Source organism: Atractosteus spatula, chromosome 6, assembly GCF_055471065.1.
Source record: "Atractosteus spatula isolate fAtrSpa1 chromosome 6, fAtrSpa1.hap1, whole genome shotgun sequence".
In the NCBI taxonomy this organism is placed as follows: domain Eukaryota; kingdom Metazoa; phylum Chordata; class Actinopteri; order Semionotiformes; family Lepisosteidae; genus Atractosteus; species Atractosteus spatula.
Window position 1 is genome coordinate 8,749,721 of NC_142711.1, and position 24,474 is coordinate 8,774,194.

Genomic DNA, 24,474 nt, shown 5'->3' on the forward strand with positions numbered 1-24,474 from the left:
TATTAAAGGAATCTAGGTCTTCAGATACTAACAAATGACAGCTTCAGTACTGCTTTGATCTCTTAACAGACAAGAATAACTGCATATGCTTTGAAGCATATAGAGCAATATTCTGTGAGCATGTATCCACACAAATCAGTATTCAAAACGTGCGGACTGGTTCTGTCTCCAGTTTCTATGCTAAATGCAGTCCCAAATTGTAAGTACTCCTACTTGGCCCTAGATTTACAAATAAACTGTAAATTGTTATTCAGATATGAGAGTTGAATTGTAATCCCAATTTGAGGAGTAAACTCTATAGCTTGAAAAGAACTGAGGTCTAAAATTTGAACAAAAGGCCTTATCAATGAGCTTCTGAACCACCTGCAGTGGGGATCTGTAATCTGTTTGATTGTGTTCTGTAAATAGACAGAATGAATTATAGCTGTCAAAAAATAACAGACTGAGATGACTTAATGCTTGTTTTATGATTCTTCTTTCTCCTTTAATTGTAACACTCTACCTGTTATAGTGGTTTCGGATCAGCTGCAACATCCTGTTTTATGGAGTATTATTCACCAAGTGTGTCTGTCACAGACTACTATAATAATTAATGACTGAATGAAATGACTACTCTTTGCCTTAAGACAAAGGTATTGTCACGGAAATTCTTTCATAATGTTAAACAGCTCCATCCATCTTGGTGCCTCTTTCAGTCTAAGACTTGGAAGGGTAGGTCACCATTTCCACAAACACATTTTAACTTAGCTTCAAGTTTATTTTTACTTTATTAATGCTGTGTCTAATAAGAATTGTCTGATCACACGTGCTTTTTCTGAGGGATGGAGGGCTGCTCATGATACAGACAGGCTTTTATTGCGTTCTAACGTTAGTGGACACACAGCTGTCAGGGGAATGAAGGGGATTTTGTACGGAGAGGGAAATGTTTTTGTTGTCTTATGTTCTTTTGGCAAGTAGTGATGTTCCATTGATTTCAGTTCTAGGCTAGGCTGCTACCTTGTGTGTAGGGTTGAAATATAGAGCGCATTGTTTTCTCTAGTTTTTTCCTACAGCTCAAAGACACTAGATTGTTTGGTATCTCTAAACCGCTCCACAATTTAAAGGGGAACTACACTCCCAATTTCACAGACTGTTTATCAAATCTGGGTAACAAAATACATTCATTGACGATATACATTTTTTTACAAATTTCAAATTAAGCACAAAATAAGGAACATTGTGAAAGTACTGCACAGTAAGTCGCCATGTTGTCACAAACTTGCGGCCCTTCCTGCTCACTAGTCTCCATAATGACTAATGTACTGTGATGTACAAGCAAATAAGCAAAGGATGTGCAGCACACATTTAAGTGCAGAAATTTTCTTACATGATCTGTATGCAGAGTTTACAAGTAAGTGGTAAGCAATATTTCTGTTGGATGAGAAGAGATGCATTCACAAGCCTGGTTCTTTACAAAGTAATAAGGCCACAACATAAGGTCACCAGAAGTCTTGCTGCCTTGTTCTCAATCGCAGAGTATGGTGCTGATCATACCTGCACATTTCATGTATTGTACATAAAAAAAAGGTTTCACAAGTTACTGTATACATTGTACATTTATTTTGGTTTGAAATGCACTCATTAACTCTGATTCTTTCTAATGCTGAAATATAAAAATAGTTCCACTTTAAAGTGTGTGTCTTCCAGCAGACTTGCATGGTATCCTATACTCCCTTGTGCTCTCAGTGTCTGCCAGGTTAGGCTCTGTTTCATCACAACGCTGGAGTGGACTAAACAGTTATTGAAAAAGTATGGATGTTAAAATGTGAAAATTAATACTAGCTACACTGTAGTTCATTAAAAAAGCTTTCAAGGTGTGACAAGTCATGACAGAATACAAGGTAACACGCTATTAAAAATATATAAACCCATTTCACATGTGCAAAGCTGTTTTTCTAATTAATTTTCATATACAGCAAATACAGACCTTTGGGAATATTACTCCAGTGCCCTGGTGCACACAGTCATGAGACACTGCAGCGATGAAGACATGCAAATCTCACTCAAGCCAAATTCAAGTTTAATGAAACAATTCAGCAGATAGTAATGTGATATTTTGCAGATGAATGTAACTGTCTTGCATCCACATCCAGGGAGTGACCACCTGGTCTCATCTGTGACATCCCTAAAGCTTATTTAGAGTTTCAGAATTTCCACATTAAGACAGGAGCCGCAAGTGGAATGCAAACATTGCTGTAAATATTGAAATAACAATAAATACAGGCAGGACCTTGTCATGGCCATAAGCTGCATTTACCATAAGATGGAAGAAAATTAATTCGCAGACCAGCAGGAAAATATTGCATTAAAATCTGAAAAAAGCAATCACATATGATGAGCAAAACAAGTGCTAATCAAAGAAACAAAATCAGGTCAAATCTGCTGAGAATTGTTTTTCCTTCTCCTGGTCCTGCTGATCAGCTTGTAGCTTTGCTTATGGAATTCTATTGCACAGATGGCTGTCGCATTTGTTTATTCATTTCATACTTATATGATATAGCTTTTAGCCTCTGATGCTCTCTGAAGCAAACCTTGCGTTTTTCCTCATGCAGAACAATATGTTGCTCCGACAATGAAGCAGTCTGGTGTTAATACTAGTCAGCCATCTGTGTAATGCTAAACAGGCAAGCATTTCTAACGAAACAGAATAAATCTGTAATTGCAGAATACATCATTTCTACCTAGTTAAAAGCTATTTAAATAAATCAACTTTCACACGGTGTTACGTGAGAAGCAGAGGCCTTTTCGATGGAAGCACAAATGAAAGAACATTGTACATTTAAATGGAGGCAGAGCTTCTTTCCATGCAGAACAACCAACTCTAACTCCCATACATCCACAGTTGACATGGACTCTTATTACAAGCAAAACCAAAGTATATAATAAATAAATATACCTCCATCAGCCACCATGGCTGAATCTACAATTTAAAAACTAGTGCACCCACATCTAAAATATTTAAGGCACTTCACGGAGCTCCTGGAGAAATGTTAAGTTAGTACTCCAACAGTGGAATTAGGATTTCATTTTGCACTCCTTAAAAAACTGGCTGTTCTAGGTTTATATGAGGTGATTAGAAAAGTTCAGGGACCCCATAGGAAAAAGTCTAGTGGTTTCAGATCTGGGCTACATGGAGGACATTTGACTGGGCCATGGCACCCTGTCCTCTAGCATTTATTCTTTCATCTCGACAGCGTACAAAGGTGTAGGTAATTATCTATGGGTCCTTGCTTCTGATCCATACAAAACTTATTTCTGTCTCTCTTTTTGCAGTATCATTCTGCTCTATGTACAGTACGTATCTTTTGCACATTCACTGCCCCTAAATGTCTGGAATGGTAAGGTGCCGTGGATAAAAGTGGCAATTGTGTAATGTAGTTAAAAGAATTGTAAACATAATTCCTAAAGCAAATATAAAGCAATACCAAACAACACCAAAATATACATCCAAGCACAGATCCAAATGAAACTCAAAAATATTCTTTGCTTGAATGTGTTCTTATTTAAGCACTGCGCTGTAGCACTAGTTCCTTTTCTCCTTTAGAAAGTGTTTTGGCGTGTGGAGCTGTAAAAGCAGGACACCAAGACTACAAGCTCACAGGGGTTGATTGCCCTTAATAATTAACAGATGTACTGTATGCTAGTCACTGAGAGGGGTTGGGAGAGAAAGGCAGTGCATTCACTAACAGCTCCCGTGTTGGGCACCAGGAAGAGGTCTGTCTGCACCTTTTAATAGGGCGAGAAGCAGAAGGTTAAAGAACAGAGGTGCTAGAATGCTGCAGTACTGTACAGTATACTATAATAATAATATTGTGAATGTGGAGTTTTGCTTTATTATTGTTTATATTTTTTATTATTACAGTAATACAGATGATATACTGTAGATAATGCAATATAGATTTTTTTTAATGTGAAAATCCTACAAGAGTGTGTTCTGACTTTATTTTGGTCAATTTTGGCTTATGTTATGTTTTGCAGAACTAAACCCTTATGTAACTCAGGAAGTAAAGTACAGTAAACATACTGTAGTCCAGCATTTCAGTTTACAAGCAACAAAAAAGTCAGAGAAAGTAAAGCATCTGTATACTTAATCAAATGTATCACAGGTACGCAGCATGCAAAAGAAAAATGGAGAGTAAACTCCTGCTAGGGCTATGTGGGAGTGGAGAAGAACAATCTTGTATAAAGTGTGCTTAATTAGTAACGGTTTAACACTTTCCTGAGACTAAAATGATCAACGTTAAATAGACAACTTGCTTGTGGCTACTGTTTTGTAGGCATCAGCAGATAATACATACATATACAGTATAGTACTGTAGTGTACTGTATGTACAGCTCCAATTATGAATTAAACATACAGTATCTTTAAAAATCTGGGTCTTTTTAGTACTTTTGTTATTACTAACAGTTATTACTGTTATTCATTGATATGAACACCTGGTGTTATTTAAGGGTGTGTGCTGTGATAGGATATATAGCCTTCAATAAAGTCTTGCTTGATGCTCATTTGGATATTGGACAATATCCAATAATAATGCCAATTATTGTATATATACATATATTGTATTGTATATATATATACAGTACAATGTATATATTATATATTTTTGTCATTTTCAATGACTGGAGAAGCAGAAATATAAACTGCAAGATGATCACAATAAAGAAATGTCTACTCTGCTCTAATCAACTCTGGCCCCAAATGGGCTTATAGTTGCTAATTTTGTACATTTCTGTTTCTATGACACCACCAAGAAAATCTTCTTAGACCCAGTCTGAGATACTATAGACACTTTCTGAACATAAACAGTTTACTCTGATCCGCTCCTCTTTGCTGTTAATACAGCTTAGTATGGGTGAGAAGAAACCAGACTTGTCATTTAGCAATCTTTACTTCACATCTTAAGATTTATTGATATTTTATTGCATGTGAGAGGTTAATTCTTTATGCTTATTAACATCTCTGACCACTAGAGGATCCTATTTTGGAAATTCTACACAATGTCCATCTGCAATGCGTGCTTTGCACCAGACTGCAGATGCTGTCTTGTCGGATTCTGTCATATTCTGGCATATTATGATTAACAATACACATATATTACACAATATGCAAAACAAATCACTCCCTAGCAGTCTCATGCTGCAAGGCAACATCTTACACTGGACATGCCAGGAGATCTCAGCAAGAGTGAGCAACCAGTTGTGTAGCTATCTACTTGCCTTCTCAAGTTTGATCAATTAAAACACAGAGAGAAAGATCCTTCTCAAAGCCCAAAGGCAGAAAGAACACCGTGGCTTCAGGTGGTGGCCTGTGAGGACTACTTCTTGAAAATGTTCAATTGTGGCATCGGCTCAGTATTGCAAGCCTTGTAGCAGAGCGGTAAGAATGAGGACTGTTACCCACCTTCCTTTAAAACACATAGTGCTGTGTCAAACACCCTCTCACTCAGTGAGCTTTGCTTATTGAAGAGCAGGAACCCAGCAGGACACAGGAGTTCATGACACGATGCAAGCTCACACACAGAACACAGTACAGTCAAACTATCTGTGTGTCCATCTCTTTCTTTATCAGTAGAGTAGCTTTATATTTACCATATGTTTTCTCCTTTGAGTGCTTGATAGAATTCAGAGAACCATTGTTATATAATAATGTTTACCATGTTTCCATGCAATGGTAAACTGCACAGCATTTAGCAAGACACAATAACACAATCGGTATTTTATGTGTTCTGTATTGCACAGTTTGATGTTTGTTTAAGACACATTGTTTAAGATCAGCAGGCTGTCCCCGGATAGCAGACATCTCTCTGGAGGACTACTGGACCCAAGCACCCTTCATAGCAACAGCCCCATGTGGGCATGATACTGGGAAGGAATCGTCTCAGTCACTCCAGGGACCAGCTGAAAATAAATATTTCTCTCTGTGATTTCTCTCTTTTTTAAATACTGTATATCATAACACAAAGCAGAAGTAAAATGATTACTGTAAATGTGTGTTAGAAAACGATGGCACAGTGTTGTTGCAGTGAGAGCTGTGACCACACACCTCTTGGGTCCCGAGTTCGATTCCAGACTGGGGCACCTTCTGTGTGGAGCTTGTATGTTCCCTCTGTGTTCACTCTGGTTTTCCCTGGGTGCTTGGATTTTCCCCCAACTCCCATATCTATGCTGGCTGGGTAGGTAGATGTCTCTTAAGCTTTCCTAATGTACATGTTTCTGCCATTCAATGAACTGATTTGCTGTCTAGTGTGCAGTCCTACCCTATGCTTCTGAGATCTCTGGGCTGCAGCAACCCTTAGTAGGTTTTGGAAATTCAGCTTTCAGATAACAGATAGATGTGTAAGAAAAGGACAACGAAAAAGGTTATTTAAATATTGTGACAGGCCTTTCTAGGAAAAGACTCCACTAAACAGGGCCTCAAATTCTAATTAGTTGTCTAGGGTGTGTTCTCAATAACTGTATAATTGAATAATTTTGTGTGCATGCTCACATGAGGTTACTTTAGGAGAGTACACACTTTCGCATGGGTTTAATTAGTGGGTTTGTATACATGTGTGTCATGTAGGCATATACTATGTAGAATATGTAGGCATGAGGTAGAATAGCTATGGTAAGACACTAGTGAAGGAAGCTATATATTTTAAGTTTTTAGTTTGAAGTATAGCTATGAGCAGAAATATATAAATGCAATGAAATATCAAAGTTATTTCTATCTGTACTGCTAATAAGGGGCTGAAAGGGTTCTGTAGTCTTTGCCACATTGTACACTTTTGCTTCTAATTTGTCTTACAAATTCCTAGTTTTTACTGTACTATGAATCACATGTAATAACACACAGTTAAGCATATGACAATAAGTGGCAAAATACTGGATTGGTTTTGTAATGAGTGTGATTTAGACCTACTGGAAAAAAGCATTTTCCAAACATAATAAAATCATAAAAAGCAGGCGATATTACTAGTTTGAACTGCACGAACGTATGCCATTTTTCATTTGACCGCTTTTCAGAAATTAAAATGTATTCTACAGCCTCACAGTCATAAAATATTATCAGGCAAGTCATAAAATAAGAAATTGTTAAATATTACAAGAAGACTGGTAGCAATGACATTAAACAACAGTTTCAATTCTTGAAAGATGACAGAAGTATTTACAGTGCTGAGGACTAGATATGAAAATACTTATGTGCAAAGGAGGAATAGCTAAAGCATCAGAAAAACAAGAATACAGAAAGCAAGCAGAGTCAACCATTTGATACTGGGACATTGTAAACTATATTATGAAAATAATGTATGTATTTATGTAATTTCTTTACCTTGACTCGCACAGGGCTTGAACAACACTGCTTTCAGCTGGGAGACAAGGGGTGAAATTCTTGTGAGTCATTTATTACACAATTTATAGCTGTATATTTCTTTAGCGGCTGAGGACATTATTTTGCAAAAAAAATCCCTGATGAATGGAAAGACTGCAGTACTAAATCAACCCAAATCCATTATTTCCTAAACTAATCATTTAGACTGTGAAGAAGGAATAAAGTTAGCAGTCATTTCTCCAACATCCATAAAGCATTTACTATTACTAAGTGCTAAAATTCTATATTTATGCTGACAACTTAAATTTGTTATAGGGTTATTTAACAAGAGAAACATAACAAAACACAAGTTAGGGGATTACTACAATTAACGGTACAAATATACTAAAATAGGAGATAAAAATAGCACACATTGTTCTAGAAAATTATAATGGTACAACTATAGGATAAAGGTTTACAATATTTTAACAGTCTAAAATACATTCATTAATGCATATACAGTACAGTGTGTGTAGAACAGGTGCAACAAATGCAAACACTGTGTTTACATACTGTACATACTAACATCTGCTGTGATCAGCCTATTTCTCTTGGCCTCTATTGTCTCTGTCCTTTCACTGCACACACTGTAGTAAATAAGGACAGAAGACAGGTATCACAGGTGTTACAACACCTGAATTTGAAAGGTCAGAGATAGTTATGCTAATTATGCATTGCTACCTACCTGTACATATTAGTACACCCCAATTACGGAAAACATGCTGTATAAAGGTAATGAGTGACCACTTTATGATCTCCTGCACCCTGTATCATCTTGTCATTTTCAAGGGTCACCACAGGAATCCAGTCTGACATAACTGGGAAATGTGATGACCCCAAAAGAGATACAGTCAGAGATGTGATTTGATGGTCAAATTTTATTTACACTCTCTGTGAGTATAACAGGGTTTCAAGGTTTTAGGTTTTCAAAGCAAAATCTCTGCTAGTAAAATATAGCTTTAACCCCACCCCCAGATGGAACTCAAGGTCAGTGTCTTCCTAGAATGGATGAACCCTTTAATAATCTTGACTTATCTTGGAAAATATACACAGTACAAGCCTGGTGAGGGTCTTAAATTAAAGGGCACCCCTTGGACACTCAGTCAGAACCTTCATCCAGATTTTTTATACTGTATGTCTTACTCAGTACACATATTTGAAGAAAATAGACAGAACAAAAACAGGAAAAAAACAAATGCAATTTATTGTCTTTTTTCAAAAGTCAAGTTTTCAAGTTGTGGCACAACTAGGATATAAATGTCCCTTTCTTGCTCTTCTCTAATATATCTACTACCTCGGACAAAAATCTGAGAGTGATTGAACAAATCTGCATACATTTTTATGAGGACAGGAACTGGAATGATTTTCCAATACATGAAATTAATGTAAAAAATATAAAAAGAATAAATAATTCATTGTTTTATTTTTTCTATTGCATTGACGTCTGGCAGTGCTGGAGAGACTACGTACAGTATGATGTCTATGGAGAAAGGGTGTGAAGTTTTTGTACTTTGTCGCACACTTCCGGTGTGTAGAACAGATTGACAAGAGGCTATGTGATCTTTCTTTACTTCATTGACAGAAAAAAACAGTCAATGAAAACAGAGCTAAGAACCCTCCCTAAATCCCTGAACGGTGAGAATTTTCCTAAAGAATGCTGAAGAATTGATCAATTCTCAGTGGACGTTGGCGCCTCTCTAAATTGAAACACCAGATAAACATTCCTTTGAAAAGAGATTCATTTGTTTCATGTTTTTCTTTTTATCTAGTTATAAAACACTATTGAAAATCTTAGGTTATCCTATGTCTTGTATAGTCTATTGTGTTTTGAGTTTGCAGGTGAAAATATTCATAATTCATCCGTTATGCAGTTTCTGTCTGAAGTGCTGTTCTCAGCATTATGCTGTTAATTTGTTTGTTTATACAAAATAGTTTCACTGCTGTGAAAACAAACATAAAGGTTGTATTTACAGAATATTGGAAATGACTTGCATGTGTGATACTTTGAGAAACATTTAAAAATATTGTGTATGATCAAGTATAACGTTAACTGCAGATTATGCGTCAGTCCGGATGGGGACAATCGTGGTGGTACTGTATAATTAATATAACAGGCTGGATAGGCCAAATGGCTCTCCCTTTCTTGTTACTATTCTTATTTTCTTTTATATCGGTAAAATCCCTGGACATATTCAGTACAAATGGACTGGAAGGAAATGCTAAACAAATGTCAGGATATACAGTAGATAACAGAAATGGTCAAATAATAAAATACATCTTTTTCTTTCTCCTTTTCTCATATAAAGTTTCTGTATGTTGGAAAATGTAGATCATCTGCACAGTAACAGAATGCACCTTTACATCTGTCAAAATGTCTAATATATAATATGCCTTTTTATTTTCCTTAATCCTCCAATTCGGAAGTACCCATGAAATACAAATTATATATGGGTCACTTCTGCCAGCACCATTTGCCTCTGTTTCTTCATAAGCTACTGTAGGCTTGTATTTCCTCCAGAGGATGGTTTTATATATATTCAGTCTTCATTAATTTCTGTCCCGACATCATACATATTTCATCACAGATGTTTTTAGATCAATGTCCTTGTGTCAAAAGCATTTTAAAACTCTGAAAATAATGTGCGTGGTTTTGGAATACACAAGGGCATGAAAAGTCACAGAAATTGAATGGAGTTGGTTGCACATAACGTTATTAAAATGGAGAAAAAATACCAATAAAAATGCAATACAAATCAATACAAAAAAATAAATTCTTAATCTTCAGCTACAAAGAGTTATTTAAATTTGAATATAAGAATAAAAGAAAGTTGAATATTACTTAACGACCACCTCCTCTCCTCCATCTTCACATGCAGTGGCCATTATCTTATTGATCTGAGAATCTCATGCACCTGTTTATTGAACAATCTCAGGGAATCATCTATCCACTTGTTTCATTGAAGTCATCTGTCGGGGTACCTTTGCCACATACTTTTCAGTAACTTGAATACTTGATGAGTCTCCTCATAATCTGATTCTGCTTAGATTTAAAGGGAACTGCAGTCCCATTTTCTCAGACCGGTTCTTAAATCTTGGTAACAGAATAAATTAATTGACAATATTGCAAAATTTTAACAAGTACAGTAAGTAGTAAATAGTATTTGAAAGCAAAGTCAAAATATTTCCATTGGATAAAAAGATGTACTGTATTCACAAGCCTGCTTGTTTACAATTGCAATAGGGCTGCTTCACCTCACTGGGAATTGTGTTTCATTCATTCAAATGGCAGAGAATGACAGCGATATGGCACTGCACACTGGAAATTTTGTCAAATTTGTGATGGAAATTGGAGGATTTACACGTTACTGTGTACATTTTACTTTCATTGTGGTTTAAAATGCACTCATCAATGCCAGTTCTTTCTAACCCCGAAACACAAAAAGTGTTGCAATTCCCCCTTTAAGATATTCAGTCTCTTTAATCCACCTTTGAATAGCATTTCTTTTAGACACAGATTGAATCCAGTTCCTCTTCTTCTCTTTCCTTGTTTGGAGAGTTAAGTGCTCACTTGAATTTTCCTCATCACTTTCCCATATTCCCACAGGAAGAGAGTAATGACTCTTTCTTCAACATATCGCACTATATGATTTGAAATGCTTCTTAGGTATTCCTAAAATAAAGCCAATGCATGCAGAATCCATTTTAGTGTCCATAAATGTCATACAAAAAAATTCCATATGCCCTGTTTTCCCTGGGTGAAAATAAAACATTTATGCTATAACAAACTACAGTATGTATGTGTATTATATCATGACTTATTTTTCTAATGTGTTATGCATGTACAACAGATGTAATGTGTAATGTTTTGTGATGTACTGGATTCAGATATACAGTACAGAAGCAACGTACTGTACATCCATGAACATTTTCCCCTTGGGGACAATAAAGTTTATCTTTTCGTGATTTCCCCATATTCCTGTTTACATCAGATTTGGATATATTTTCATGTTCGTGTCACTAATGGCTAAATTTAATTCATCCTTCTCGAGTGCATGTGGTTTAGATAGTCCTAATAAGCATGATAGTTGGTTAGATGTTTTTGTACAGAAAGACAGTATATATTGAGATGAACAAGAAGATTTTCATAAACTGGCCACTAGAATTTTAAACAAAGTTTGGGATCAGGTCAAACCCGAATCTCATCCAGGTCTTGCAACTACCAATATATAATTATCACTCTTCTTGCAGACTCGTTTCTCTCTAACTTCTCCCATGCAGCAACTCCCTGACTCATCCTTCATTAAGACAAGACTGTTTCTGACAGCATGCTGCTCTCTCCAGACAGGTCAGGTACCCCAGTAAAGCTCACTATTCCAAACATGACTCTTATCCATCTTAATTAGATTTTGAGCTAGAAGCTTCATCGATGGCCTTAAGGAGTACTAACTACACACCTGAAGAAAGCTCAACAGCCAACATGTTCTTTCTTCTTTCTGCATTTCCAAGTGGAATTAATCTTTACGTGTTCCTTTAGGATGTGACCAAAATCTGTATTATTTTGCTGCGTCTTTTTCTGCAAACAATAAGTCTGCATGGTGTGCTTTGGTTTTGTGAGCCATACCACTGTCTCTTATATGTGTAGCAAGCACTGAAGAAGGTAGAGCTGCATTACTGAAAAAAAAAACACAAATCAGTTTTATCTCAGTTTAAGCCCTGAAGTTTTTTTTTACTAAGATTCCTTTACTTCTCTGACCTATTATAAATCATCTCTGAATGTACTGGAGTTGAATTGTTGGTGATGATTCTAAATATTATATTTAACCCAGATGGGAGAAAATGTTTTTGGGGCAACATTATGGTACTACATCATGAATCTGTTCTCCCAAAACCATCACAATGAATAATAAAAAATGAATCATAATCACTGATCCTCAGTGATCAATGTTAATCAATGTTAATCAGGGAATACACAGGGCTTCTTGCAGTTCCATTCAACATGGCTCTAAAAAAGTTGATTTGCTGCCTAATTGCACACAAAAAACATTATTTTATTTACAGGAAAGTTATTTAATGACTGAGAAAGTGAGGCACTATTTTATACAAATGATGTTGGAATTTAGAACAAGCTACTCAGCTACAGTATCCTGCTATGATCTACTGTAAGCTCACCAAGAAGACAGGATCATCTCATTTGTATTTTTTTTTATTTGTTCTCTCAGCAAATGTTTCAATTTAAGGTTAAATCTCTCATGTCACTTTATAAACAAAAATATAGAAATATAGAAACAGATTTAAGAACCATTTTGTTTTTACGTTTTGACTTGCTGATTAAGGCGAGGCAACAAACTACTAATACAAAGCAATATTAAGCACTATTTTGTTGTTTTTATTTATTTAAATCAAACTTATCTTTTGAAACAGCCAGTTTCTTGCTCTTTCCCTTTAAATTAAAAAAGCATATTAAATTAACCTTATCAAAGATAAGCTTGCTTATTCGTGTCATATTCAAAATTGAATTTCAAATGCCATGTGTCTGAGATTTAACAAGAGACCACCGCACAGCAAAGTTTTCAAGAGCAAGTCATTGTTTCTGATGGGAAAGTGTTATCGACTCCAGCTGAAGGTATACAGCTGTGTTTGTCATACTATACAAAACAACAAAGTTAACTTTCAGTCATAACCAAAGAACATATACAGGACATCAGGCTGTGAAAGGGAAAATCTATTTCTAAAGTTTCTAAAACTTTGTGAAATGGCCCCTGGATTGAAAATGCTTCCAGAAACATTATCTTGTAGGAGTTACTTAAATTATCTACCCTTCACTTATACTTCTTACTGCTTGCCTGTTTCTTACAATCTGTATGAGAGATTTTTTGGTGTGCTTTACATGTCCTGTTCAATTTCTATTCCACTACTAGCTGCCTGTTCTTATAAAATTACCTTCTGGAATGACTGCTCTAAAATGATTACCAAGAACATGCTCAGGGAAAATAAATTAGCATTTGTTAATTTGGTAAGGGAGAGATTTTTAAGGAGTAACTGTCTGCTGGATAACACAGTATATCAAACTATATTTATAGCAGAAAATAAATCTGCTATAAAAATAAAAATGAGGTATAATAAGAAAAAACAGTTAACTTACAAAATCTGATTATGCCTTAAAATTGTCCTTTTGCTTACTTCCTTTGATGAAAAGACATCTCATTCAGAATACAGCCCCACCTTGCTCTCTATCAACCAATTTAGACTCCTGCTTGCCACAACTCTCAGATGAAGCAGTTACAAATAATGCATATATACTTTCCATAAAAAGGGGGCTACAGTAAATTTGAGATGTAAAACCAACCGAGGTTTCATACGTGAAAGACAGCAACAAAAAGTCCAAGAAAAGGAGCACAACCAGTGCATAGCATATGACCCCAAGTGATTAATATTCACATTTCTTTTTTAACATATATTTTATAGATTTTTACAAATTTTCCAATACATCATTATTGTCCCCCAAACACTTTCCACTGCTCACCAGACAAATAACTTAAACATGTATTTCACTTAGTTTGTCAATGTATGTACAGTATATGTAAAGGACAGTAAACATGTCCAGGGCTAAACACGTTTCTTTTTGTCTTTTTGTTTGTTTTACTGTAACAAAGTTCCGTATCTGCAAATATTTTTTCTTAAAATGTTTAGCAGGTATATTATACATCCTTTTAATTTTAAAAAAGTGTCGTCATTATCCATAAAAAGAGCAGTGTGTTTTAGCCTATCAGAATGTTAAATCACCTAATTCAATAATACTCTTAACCTGTCATTTACAGTACGTGTGAAAACATCTAAAAGAGATCGTACAACGAATGAAGTATCCCATAAGCACGAATGCACTCTGCAACACAAGAGTCCAAAACCTTTCACAAGTAAAAATCATATTCCTTCCACAGGCATGAAAGAGAAGTACAGTGGGTCTGCAATATACAGTACGTTGTTTTGCATTCAAGGTCGCTGACTTTTTGAGTAACACAATGTACAATCTTCCCACACTTACAGTACAACATTACGTCCTTAGCAAAACAGCTTAGTGTACTGCTACACACAATGTAAGAAGAGTGTTCATCTTGGTTGGTGATGATTTTATCCTAACATATTGTTGCCACCCTCCAACTATCAGTACAAGCATAATAAGATAAAATCACCTTATTGGTTATTGGCCATATACAATTTCTTCCAATAGGAATGTGTCTTTTCGCATACCCCAGCTTGCTCTCCATGAGACACACAGTCACAGTTTGGACCATCTTATTCAGAACCACAGCTCTCTCAATCAGAGTTTGGGTAAGTAAACAGGCTGTTTATTATTCTGTGCACCAAAATATACACATTTTTTGTGATATATCATTATTGCAAATTTATATAAATAAGGATATAAATGATTGATAGGCTTGCAAAAATGTCTTTAAAATGGCACATAAATATACAGTACGTAAAGAAAATGGGTCCAATTAGTGTTTCCTAAGTAAAAATGTTGTTTAAAGAAAGCAAATGCTGTTCAATACTTAAAATCAAAAGTACTTTTAATTATTAATATAATGTTCCATACAGTACTGAATACTAGACAATACAGTACAGTACTCTTCTTTTGTACTGTACAAATACTGTATATTTGGGATACTATAAGTTAAGCACCTTATCCTATCTAGCAGTCCGTAACCCTACAATAATTCACACTATTCCTATGAGAAAGAATTCATCATTATAAGTGGTTTCACTATACTAACTCCAACATATAAACTGGACCCTCTCTAAAGGAAAAGAGTAGCAAGAAAATGTACATGTCCAGGTTACTAAATCTCACCTCTAACAAAAACAGTTCAAGGAAATGCAGAGAAATCAAAATTACAGGTAAATTGACCTAAAACTGAGAAATGTGCTCTTTAGTCCAACATTGTTGACTAAGGAACATTCTGATAGGCTAAAACACACTGTTCTTTTTTTTAGGCAAGCTACTATTGAGTAGAATTCACTAAAATATTCAAAACAAATTCAATAGTAGAGTACAGTAGTACATTATAGTAGAATGTTGCAAAATGCAAATTACACTTTTTCAAAGAACTTTGCATTTAAAAGGTAAGACTTAAGTTACTTCAAGTTTAAATTGAGCATCAGTATTGTGATAAATATTTAACTTTATTAAGTTTTTGTAATTGGAGAAATCATTATCTGTTGTCTTTTTGAAAATTCCAGGTAGCAGCATACATTTTGTTAAAGGGGTTTCATTCAGCACACATCGATGGTATTTATTGTTGCACTGGATCGGCTATTTTAAGGTAATCGTGTAAGGTTTAAGGTTTGGCTATTTCAAAACAACCTTTATGTGGCATTACGCGGGGGGCGTGCCCAGTGTGGAGGCGGGGCCTGGAGGAAGGGCGACGCCTCGCCTTTGTGGTCCCAGCAGTCTTCTTCCGGCTTCTAGATAATGAGCCACAGCTGGGCGGGTCCTATAAAGGCGCACTGGACACCTCCTGACAAGATGAGCAGGAGCACCCCTGGGTTGGGGGAGGAGTTTACATTGACTGTCCCAGAGAGGACTGCACTCGCGTAAGGTTTTATTTTTCTTTTTTTGTCTGTCCCATAACGCACAAAGTTCTTGTTTGTTTTTTCCCCATACGTGCCCTGCTCACCAGACTGGACCCCGCTAAATAGGCTGAGTTCAGCATGGTCGCCGCTGTGCTAGTGGTTCTTTTTTTTCCAGACTGGACCCCGTTAAATAGAGTAAGCCCTGCCTGGAGGTAACGTGGAGCAGCAACACACTTTCTTTTTGTCTTTTTTTTGGTTGCATTTTTTTCAATGATTTTTTTTTTGTTCTTGCCAACTTCATTTTTTACCGGTGTGCGCCGCTGAGATTTTAATTATAACGTTAAAACTTGAAGTATTAACATATTCAATCTACAGTATAAATGACTACTGTGCAACAATGTATAGCAATAACAATATTAAAGTGTTTCGGATCAAACTGGATTTTCTCTGTCGTCGCGTTCCCAATCCTTCCCAAGAAACAGCAGTAAGTCTGGGCAGGAATACAATCATTGATTGCTCTATAAAATCTCTCACTGTGAACAGCTCCTTCAATACAGGCTTCAGGGGAGGCCATCATGTTGGGTTTACGTTCTACACTTGGGCTGATTTCACTGATTATTTCTGTGTAAATATCAATATCCTCATTCAGTTTCTTTGCACACAGTGTGAGCTTGAATTATTGAACATTCAATAACATGCAAGCCCTTCTTACCCTGGAGAGCACACAAAACTTCAACTTGGAATTTAATATATTAAGTAACACACAAACACAGTGTGTTTATAAATATCTGTTTATAAATGTAAACCACAAGAATACAGTAAAAGCTAAGTGTTGTTTTTCTAAATGGTCCAGGCGTCCCAGAGGAAAGATTTTTCTGGTCATGAAGCTCTTCATACAGAAGGTATTTCTTTAGAGGATGTGCCAGTCTGGCTTCAAATTTGCTTCTGTCTCTTTTCAAATAAAAATAAGACTCTTCTTATTGTTTTTCTTGCAGATTTATTGCAGATTTCCTTAAATATAGTAGCAAACGGCCACCCAAGGTAAAAAGAAACCCCTTTCACTTTTTATAGTGGGAAAACTCAGAAGTAAAGGAAGAATTGTAAAGAATGTTTCCAAACTGTTGTCATTACTTCAGCATGATTCTTACCATCTACTTCCATTGTACTACATTGCAAGTACCAGAACCTGTGCCCACAAGAGCACACTGCACACTAGAACTACTGAACACATGATCATTCCAGGACATTGTAGCATACAAGGACAAACAGCACTTCAATTAATCAACTGAAGAAAAATGTGTAAGTGCCATTATTTCAATAGTCCCACCCTACACCATGAACATTTTCCAAACCTCTACTTACACTGACCAACTTTCTGTGTAATTACACACCCACGATGTTTCCTGGTTTTTCATGGTAAATTCAGATCTCATGTGGGGAAGCATCCGTTTTACCTTTGCAAAGAGACCAACCATTTCCCTGATGCTCAAGAAGAGACACCTTTCTACAAATGCTTAGAATACTCAGAATCTGCATTTTTTAATTACCATGTGCTGCCTCACTAAATCCCCAGGTCTATCATTAAAAAAGATAAATACCTATTGTAGTATAAGGTGCACAGATTTTCTAATATGATGTGAAACAATTCATGTCCCTTAAGTTGAGTTTCGACATCGTCATATTCATGTACAATTTTATGTTCTGCACCCAAAAAGACAGGGTGGGAAATTAATGTGCTTTGACGTTTGAGCATCTCTTCATCACACCACCAGGTATTTGTATTTTGTATTTTGAAGAAATTTTAGCATAAAGACACATAATACCTAGGTAAATGGTCAACCATTTAAATTGCATGGTGAAAATCCCATGCAGGCAGACTCTAGTGAAGCATTTAAATATTAGAAAAAGATAGCTATAAAGGTACTGTAAACCTGTTCTCTTGTACATTATTAGCTGAAATTGCTTTATATTTGCAGATCACTTCTGTTCCAGGCTGAATCCAGTAAAGTGTGTGACTTATACATTATATACAATAAGTATATGTTTAAGACATTTCTTGACACACAGACTCAGATTTTGTGTGCTTGTAAAAACTACTCTCTTTTGTTAATAAAATGATTCATGGCATTTTTAGGAAGACAAAAGCTCAGTGTGCCCATGTGATAAATGTGTATTTAACAGTCTTCTTCTATTAGTTCCTTCAGAATGGAGCTTTTGTGAAGCAGCATATGAGGCTTCCACTGTCCACAGTATCACAGGCACAGCTTTGCTTTTAGCTGTTTAATATACAGGTTTTGTTTTTCAGTTCATTTACAGCTAGATGTTTGAAATGAACTGGAAAATCAGGAATCGTTAAATAATCTTTTAATACATGATGATAGTGCTTCTTAACTTAAAAAAAACATACTGTACATGCCGATATCTTGCAATATCTCGGGAAGTATAGACCATAGAAGCCTGGTTCAGGGATTAAACTGAAGCTAACCTCTTGGGTTTCAAGTCTGAAACATCAGATTTTTTTTGTTTCTTATTCTGAACATATCCAAAAGAAAAACAGAAAAAAGAAACAACAAAACATTCTTCGTTTTCTGCCTTTAAGAGTCAAATTTTCTAAAAACGAGCACATGAAAAGACTCAGAATATTTAGGGATGTCACCTTCTCATAGATACTATACATTGTATCACAGTTGCATCACAGTTTCCAAACCACTTATTTTACTTTGTAGGCCAATATTTCAAAGGTGTCTTTATGAAGAGGTTTGAGGTGTCCAAAATGTATCCATGAGAAGTATTCAAATAGCCTAATTTCATAGCTAGCTGCAGTTTTATCCCTGACGTGCTTAAAAAGCATGGCAATGTCAAAAAAGCATTACAATGTCAAAAAGAAAAATAATGGGGCTTTTTATCTAAGTAGTGTTTACTGACCCAAATATGTCAATTGAAACAAAAAACATGACACATACAAAACAAACCACAAACTACTTACAGTACATCCAATCAATTCAGAACAATGAACAAACTAAAAGCAGAAAACGGTGAACTCATACTTTATATGGTCCTGGAAAGAAGTTTTGCATTTTGCCAGAAATGCACCGAAAAGTCTTCATTTTGCCCCCATCTGTGCCACTTCCCGAAGCACTTCCTGTCCACAATCAGGCATGACGGCACATCGCAGGCCTCGCACTTGCAGGGGGTTTTGTTGCGAACTTTGCCCTTGAGGCACAATAAAGCACCATATTTGTGCCCAGCAGCGGCTTTCTCACAAGGGTCAACCTTCACCCCCTTTGTGCTTTCTCTCCTGAGTGCTGCAGGTCGTGCAGGTAGGTATGGGGTGCTATATGGAGAACTGTTCGCCTCTTTTCAACAGAGAAACATCAGGACTCTGACTGCCTGAGGGACTGGGGGTTTCTTCAATGTCCTCAGTGAAAACAAAAATCAATTTAGAAAAAAGAGTAGGAATGAGACTCGGCAACAGGCAGTAACACTCTAGACAACCTGGCTGGCAGAATGAAAGCACCTCACTTTCTTTGCTCCTCCCTTTACTGGGAGGTGACAAACTTAGGAGAACACTTCCATTTGTACAGTATATTCATTGAGCTGCACACAGTGGCTCTGCAGACAAAAGTGTTCTTCCAAGTCTGGCAGGAATAATCCAGGTCCGTTATCTTTAATGCCGGGTAACAAAGACACACTCTAGCCTGTGAAAAAATCCAAAACCTTGGAAAAGTCTGTGTCATGGAAAAAAATTATGGAAATATAAAAACGTTATTTCAACATCACAGATGGTAGTATTTGCTAAATTATTTACAGTATACGTAGACCACAAGACTCAAAAAGGAGAATTTAGTCACAAGCACATATTGAAAAATAATGCATAATCTTAACAATAGATTCAGTACAATTAATAATGCCATTGTTAGTGTAGATTTTAGGCTAATTATATTATTATACTTACAAATCCAACATTGGGTCCAGTCCATCAGCAACAGCAGTTTCAGAAACAGAATGTGTACTATCCAGTGTTGAGTGTGCATATTTAAATTCCAGATCAGACTCACTCCAAAAATCTCTCCAGAACTTCAGGGATACTAAGCACTTTTCCCTTTTTCTTCTTCTTGTTCTCTTTGCTTGCCATTTTCTTATTTATTGAAAGACATCAAATTGAAAAAGTGTCACAAATATTGTTTTTCCTTTGGGTATTGTGTAGGTACTGTAGAGAGTCTGTAGAATATGTGCATCAATAGCCAGTCTCATCATTTACATTTTACAGACCACTTTGATAATCATCCCACCCTAAATCTCTAATGGTCAAATCTCACTAACTTACAGCTATATTCACATATTACAGTAGCATTTTTTGGGAGAAGTATCGAAGACCTTTGTTAGGTAATATCTCATAGGTGGTTAGGTGAAATCATCAATGAGAAATCATTCTTCACTGTTTTACAAGTTGGAAGCATGACTTTTGACAATGTGGCAAGTCTTTGCTTTTGTAATTTTTTCCACCGTATAAAAGGCAAACTTTTCACTTTATGGTGTTGACCCGTAACTACGCGAAGTACAAAAAATGTATTGTTTATACACAACGGTTTGACATTATACACATTTTTACTGTGTATATGACCCTCCCTTCCTATCTCACTTCCTACAGTATATAAGCTGAATGCCTAAAAATGAACAAGAATCTATTTCCCAGTTCTAAAGATGCATCACCAAGTTAGGAAAGAAAGTCTTTAGTCTACGGTTTCCATAATGGAGGAAATCAGAATTTCCTGTGGTCTTTATCCTACAGTTCTGCAGAAGTATGATGGCACATACTTTTTTAAGAACAATGAAAATGTATCAATCTTGCTTGTAACTAAAGTCTTTAATAATTACTTAAATAATGTATTGTAATGAACTGAAAAGGTCTAAAATCTAAAACCGTGTAACAAAAATGCCTACAGAACACATCAATCCTAATTATGAAATTTGTCCATGACAAATATGCATATCTTTACAAAACCATTTGGTGCTGTAAATATAAAGAAAGCAAAAAGAGCTGTCTGTCCAGCTTTATAACTGATTATAAGTGATTTTTCATACAATGAAAGCCACGTGCTCACAGGTGATATGCACTAGTACTTCCCAAAAACAGCTTAAAAGAAGCCCTCAGAATTTGGGATTTGGGAAGCTAAGTAACTAAAAACACAGAAGTTCAGTAAATACTGAAGCCTTTTCAACACAGTAGGCTGAAACATTTGACATTGCATTTTTTACTTCTTAAATCCACAAAACTCATATAAAACACAATCAGTTTAGGCACCGTTTACTTAACTCCCAATTTTAATCACATAAAAACAAACAGCAGTTTAATTGCAGCATTTTTTATGATCACACTAAATCAACTCAAGGGCTGTCAAGATCAGGGGGTTTTCAATCCTGTTCCTGGAGGAGAGCTGTGTTCTCTGGTTTTTGATCCAGTCTAGTTCTTAAACACAGGCTATTTGATTTCAATTTTACTGTTTGATGCCTTTTTTTTTTACAGATTTGTGAATGACATAAATGACATTTGAATCTGGCACCTACAATTAAAATTCACAACTGCTCCCATGTTAAAGGAAATGTGAACAGTTGGACATCAGCAGCAAAAAAAAGTATCCATTCACTGTGGGAGCACTGCATACTGTACATTATTATTCCCACACGTTTATCATAAATCAGTAATGGGTTAAGGAATTATTAGTCAGAAATAAGGGGCAATGATGAATTGGCAAATTAAAGAAAGAGTACGTAAAGTTTCTGTGTACATAAGTTTTGTGTTCTGTAATTACTCTAGCTAGGATATTTTGAAATCGAGACCCGAGTGCACAAGTACAGTAGTCTAAACAAGCCAGCTAAGCAAGTTACAAACATCATATGGCACCGATGATTAAGGGCCCAGCTGGAACAAAAACCAGCCAGCAGGGAGGTACAGTACTCTGGGGCAAGGCGTCAGAATCACTGGTCTAGACACACAGGCTTACAGCACCATTACAATTATTTCTGGATTTGATTAATTCTATAAAATAAAACACAGAGCACTTCTAAACCTTTAGTAAGCAAGAAAATCATGATTGATTCTGAACGTAAGGAAAGTTGGAGATTGTATAAATAACCCTGCAGTAAATATAAAGTCCCACTTGAACTCTAAGCTCTTCTAATAGCTTGTGGAGGAAACCGTCTAATGCATACTGTTCACTTTGCGTAACCAGTCTGTACAGAAAGGTGTACCTGTATTTCTGTTTGCCAAAGTTTTCCTTTAATAGGCGCAGATTCAGTGGCCACAAAACACAGTCCTGGGGGACCCCTTGTCCTATGGCTTTTGATCCCTTTGCCTGTGGTAACAAGCGGAGTTCTTAAAGGGGGACTGCAATGCTAGTTTTATATTTCAGGGTTAGAAAGAATCAGCATTGTTGAGTACATTTCAAACCATTATAAAAGTAAACTATACACAGTAACTTGTAAAACCTCCAATTTACATCACAAAATAGACAACATTTCCAGGTATGCACAGCACCATATTCTACAAGGCAACAAAACATCCGGTGACATGATGCTGCTCTGTTGCATTGTAAAGAAGCGGGCTTGTGAATTCATCTCTTTTAATCCAATAGAAATATTGCTCTCGACTTGCAGACGGTTTTACTGAAAAATACTACTTATTTGTTAACTCTGCATGCAGAGTATGTTGGAACATTTCTGCAGTGAAATATCTGCTGCACAAACTGTATTTATTTGTTTAGCACATGACAGTACACATTACATTAATCATTATGGTGACTAGTGAAGGGCTGGTTCATGTCACAAGTCATCCAAACTCTTGATCTCGCCCATGGAGAAACCAGGGGTTTGCAAACACATGGAGACTTTCAGTACTTTCACAAAATGTACGTCAATTTATTTTGTTCCAGAGATTTTATAACTGTCTGAGAAATTGGGACTGCTGTTCCTCTTTAACATCTGTAAAAATTGTGTATTAAGTGAAATATAGGTGTATTGTTTTTTGCTTTCAGCTCCTACAACATTGATTGAGGTGTCTTTCTGACATTGAGAACTTCCTTAATTCAGGTGTACTACCTGGAAGATAACCACCTGGGCCTCTAGAGAAGAAAAAAACTAATTGTTGTTGGTATGATACTGTGCATTGTCATTCTCGCCTGTGTCTTTTCATCGTAAATTGATCATCTGTTTGGGCAATATTAAAGGAGCAAACTCTTAAAAGCAAGTTAAGGACAGACTGCTTAAAATTCTTTATGATAAAGATGTAGAAATCTATGCTAGAATCTGAGTATGTTTGAAACCAATTAATGAGTGCAGGAACAGCTCAACAAGCAAGACGGCATCAATTAACACTGGCAACTTGAGTTCAACTAGCATGCAAACCAGAAGGCACACAGTTTCCCCAACACCAGGAATAGGAAAGACCTGCTCTAAATCAAAATCCATCCAGGATTGTAAGACCTAAACCCAAGACCACATGGTGCAGAAAACATCAGGACAAAATGTCATTTCAAGCCCACTATGATCAAAAATAATTTCATGATCTGTCCGAATTTTAAGAGATATATGCCTATCAGTTACTGTATAATTCCTTTTTGCACCACTTATGACTGAAACTGCTTTGCATTTTATAATGTCATGGCACAGGGGCTGGGGTATCTGTAGCAAAGGGCTTTTCAGTCCAAGAATATCAGGAGGGGAAAGCCTGTTCATCCTTAAGCAGCTTGTTGGGATAAAAGTGCCTTTTTATCGCTTTCTCCAATTTGTAAAAAATAACTCGTGTGCGCGGAATAAACAATAATATGCTGTAATAAACAATTTGCTTTAGAGGTTAACCTACAGCACGAAGTCCACCCAAGTATCCGTAAACTCACAGTTGAGGCTTTCCTGGACACTTTAAAAATAGAGCAGACAATCATTTACAACGAAGACGCACCTGAAAGAATGATATTAAAGTATCGCGTTGTGTTGAAAAGTTAAGGTAATCCGTGCTGAGGAAGACTCGGAAGTTAATATAACGCATTACACCATGGTATAAACGAAAGCATGTTTGTACTACTCAAGGTTCTGGTCACATTATTTTAACTTATTTATACATTATTTAATTTAAAAAACAGATTTTCTCGTCATACAAATATGTGTGCGACTTTCAATTCATCTGCATCAATCTCTTTATTCCGTAATACACAATGCGCTTCGTTTTGGTATAATCGGTTAAAATTACCCCCTTGAGAATAGCCTACGGTAAATGTAAATTTCATTAACGCGAACCTTTTCTGAGCTGGTTTGTCGTTTGTCACTCTTACAAACCGCAGCATAAAGGCTAACAGAGCTGTCGCTAAAAAAAAAACACCTTTATGATTTTCATACTTAAATACTTAAGGGATCAAATTGCACTGTTACAGTCAAGAAGAGCTTTTCACCGTAGATTCTTTGATAATTGCATTTACAATGCTATTCAAACCACCGCAGGCGCATGAAATGCATGG

General features: G+C 36.1%; 1 protein-coding gene across 1 annotated transcript in view; it reads right to left on the bottom strand.

Annotated features, from left to right (window-relative positions):
- The window catches only part of c6h8orf34 (chromosome 6 C8orf34 homolog), a 152,571-nt gene that overhangs the window by 127,450 nt on the left and 647 nt on the right, over positions 1–24,474 (bottom strand). The gene's annotated exons all lie outside the window — the stretch shown is intronic.